General features: G+C 31.1%; 1 pseudogene; it reads right to left on the bottom strand.

Moving 5' to 3' along the window:
- Positions 1-1,945: 1,945 nt before the first annotated feature.
- LOC145057677 (putative galacturonosyltransferase-like 1 pseudogene) lies at positions 1,946-3,375 on the bottom strand (annotated as a pseudogene).
- Between the last annotated feature and the right edge of the window lie 471 nt (positions 3,376-3,846).

A 3,846-nucleotide genomic window follows, 5' to 3' on the forward strand; every position in this document is an offset into this window, starting at 1 on the left:
TTCAGCAGCGCTGACTCGACGAGTCGACTCGATGAGTGGACTCATGGACTCGTCGAGTCCGCTCATTAATCCACGTCACTAGTCGCGACTTTACTCGACGAGTTAAGGCACTAACTCGTCGAGTCACTTCACATAACACAAAATAAATACTTAAAATATTATACCTGGAAATCCGGATGTTACAATAAATATGATTTTATAAAGAAAAAACATATTAGAAACAATTTTTTGAGAAAAAAGTTGTAAAAAAAAAACTAAAGTTAGGATGAATTCATAATAAAATTCTAAAATTTAGGCAAAAAGGGTAAAGTTTAGACCAAAATTGTAACAAAATTTAAAATCTGGGCCAAAAGTGTAAATTTTGGACCAAATTCGTAATAAATTTTGAAATCTGGGACAAAATGTAATTTTTGAAAGTTGGATGACCTGTTGACCGGATCAAAGAGTTAAGTTAAATACGATTACCGGTATTTGAGACTTAATTAAATAAAAAAAATATAAAAACTAAATCGATTATAAGGCCAATATATAGGGACTTTATTGCAGTTTTTCCCTTTAGAGTATAACCATTTATAGATTAGCCTATAAATGACGAAGTATAATTGAAATTTCTAAATTGAATTCAGACAAACAAAACATCGAAAAAATATCAAACTACAAAAATAAATATTGTAAACTAAAAACATAAAATAACAACGTTGTATTCGAACAAAACGCAAAAGGATAATTATAATAAATAATAAATTTGTATTCAATTTATAAGCGTAAAGAGGATCAAATAAAAAGAAACACAAATAAACATATTATTTTAAATAATTTAAATGAAAATAAAAAATATTAATAATTATATTAAGTTTTTTAAATAATATATATATATATATATATATATATATATATATATATATATATATATATATTAATCTATCTTAAGTAAAATAAGAAACTAAAAAACATAAATATTAAAGCTTTCATATAGGGAAAATATCCTAAATACAACCAATAACACAGCTTATCTATTAGGTCGTTTGAAGGGTTTTTTTTTTAATTTTTATAACTTAGTTTCAAATGTGGATGCCACGTGGCTAAGTAATCGGGTATAACCGATAAAAACGGAGACAAAATGGTATTTTAAAACTAAAGTTGAAAGTCTGTTTGTTTATTTGGTGCAATTAAAACTTTAGTAATCTAAATAGGTGTGAGACCCATGTATTAAATGAGTTTATTTAATATATATATATATATATATATATATATATATATATAATTTTAATAATTTGAAAAGTTTGAATTTATAAGAAAAATGATAATTTTTTTGAATTATTAAAATTAATGAGGCTTTAATGTATTGAATACATTACATATATAAACATTTTCTAATAAATACCTTATATATATATATATATATATATATATATATATATATATATATATATATATATATATATATATATATATTAACTTACATATTAAATGTGGAATTTTAATTTAATAAAATAAAAAATACAATAAAATGACAAGTAGAAAATAGAAAATTTAGAATTTTTAGAAAATGTCATGTATCCAAATAAAAAAGAAAATGATACGTGTAAAAAAAACATTCATTTATTAGAGTAGATATATAAAATTTATGTTATTGATTATTATTTTGGATTATTTTTCTGGAAAAAAAATTGTGCGAAAAGTAAAACAATAAGGTGAATATATACATTAAAATCTATATTATAACATCATGGATTCCTAAGTTTAGTTCATTAATAATTGTAGGAAAAATGGAATGTTGATGGCTATTCATTACACTCTACTTAAATCATTGGATTTTTTAGCCTGTCCATATCAAGTATTTGAGCGGCAAAAGTGGGTGGGATCAAGGGCAAAGAAGAAGAAGGTAAAATGTAAATATGATAGGATATCAAAAAGTAGATTTAATATGGATACAAAAGTTAAATTTTGAAACGAAAAATCCATGTTCTTATTACACATTTAACAAACATTATGGAACCCTTTCTTTTCCTAGTTACAAAATTACAAAATCACGAATTTACAAATCATTATTCGAGTATTTGAACAAAAATGTTCATCTTACTAGCCACCAGCCAGTCGTAATAATTACGTTTACTCGAAGAACCATTTGTATATATGTTTATGTACATTCTTGATCATGTTGTACATGATAATTGATAAACAAATTTCAGCTTCAATTGTTCAAGAATCAAACGAAAATGGAGGCTTCAAAAGATCATAAGGTGCCCAAAGAGCATCCAATGGACATGGTCTCTCCGCATCAAGTCTCACCCATGGCTTACTTTTACCACTCCAATGCAATAAACTCACCGGTCCGGGATGTAAATCTCTACAAAGCCCACGAAAATTGTCCCCGCCGAGACCATGCTGGTTCCACCGATGATCCACCGGAGCTATCTTTCCGGCGAAAACAAGCAAGAATGGAGGCAAAGAACCTAGTTCATAAATCCTCATACGTTTCTGCAACTCCATCCATTCTTCTATCTTTGTCGTGTATCCGCCGTCACGCCACCTGTCTAAGTCCATAACCATCACTCCGGTATTGAAGTAGCAAGGTTTCCGGTCATCAAAAGTTGAAGAGAGCGATGGGTTTGACCAGAAAGTAGGTGTAAAGTAGAAGGTGAAGTTAGCGTTGCAGTATTCCGGCGCGGCAAGAATGGAGTCTCTGAGTGGAGTTGCAGCAAGCTTTGCTATGTCGTCGACGAGCACAAGGTCAGAGTCCAGGTACACCACTTTACGGACATGGGTAGGGAGTATGTCTGCGAGGTAGCTCCGGGCGTAGTTGAGTGGGCAGTCAAGGGCGGCGCGTATGGAGGTGGAGATGAGTCCGGCCACCACTGAATCCTCAAAAGGGTAGACGTTGAATCTTAGATAAGGAAAAGAGTTAGCAATGGTGTCGTGTAGGAGAAACGTGTTGGAAGAAGCGGAGGTGACAAAGTGGAAGATTATGTTTTCCGGGCAGGAGGAGTGCTGAAGGACGGAGAGTATGGCGGCCATTGATCCACGGATGTAGGCGGCGTCAAGAGTCATGGCGACATGTACTGTTGAACCATCTTCGGTGTGGTCAGTTGAAGGGCATTCCGGCGAATTGTAGAATTGTGGGGCTTCTTTGAATTGTTGTGAGATGGAGAGGGTGGGTGCGGCGGAGGAAGGGAGGAGAAGGAGGAGGAGGAGGAGGGAGAGAGGAATGAATTTAATCATGGCCGGAGGTGTTTCTGTAATGTCGGAGGAGGTGTTATGGTATTTAAAAGCAAGAAAGGAATCGTAAATTGGGGTTGAAGCAATTGTTTTCTTTCACCGGTCTTCGTCTACCAGCAGCTGTAAGCTGCCGGCCGGTTTGAACCGAGTCTTGGATTTTGATATATATATATATATATATATATATATATATATATATATATATATATATATATATATATATATAGAGAGAGAGAGAGAGAGAGAGAGAGAGAGAGAGAGATATAGAAAATACTCCAATATAATCTCAATTGTATAACAACTCCATTTAAAATTAAAGGTGTCATTTTTAATTTTTATATATACTATTTTTATCCATATTTTAAGGTTTGTTAAGCAAATTAGCTTAAAAACTAACTTTTATGTTATAATATAGTTGGTTAATAATATTGTTAATAACCCATAACCTATTTGATTAAGTTAAATATGGTTTGGTAAAAAAAATATCTTATAAGCTAGATGTCAAATATAAACGGGTAAAAAAAGATTTAGCACAAAACACAATGAAATATTATCGAAATAAATTGCAAATTTCATCATATTAAAATAATTAATAACAAAGATATTTTCTATAAGTTGGGATTAACT

This window comes from Lactuca serriola, chromosome 6 (genome assembly GCF_051521515.1).
Source record: "Lactuca serriola cultivar US96UC23 chromosome 6, Lser_US96UC23_V15, whole genome shotgun sequence".
NCBI lineage: Eukaryota > Viridiplantae > Streptophyta > Magnoliopsida > Asterales > Asteraceae > Lactuca > Lactuca serriola.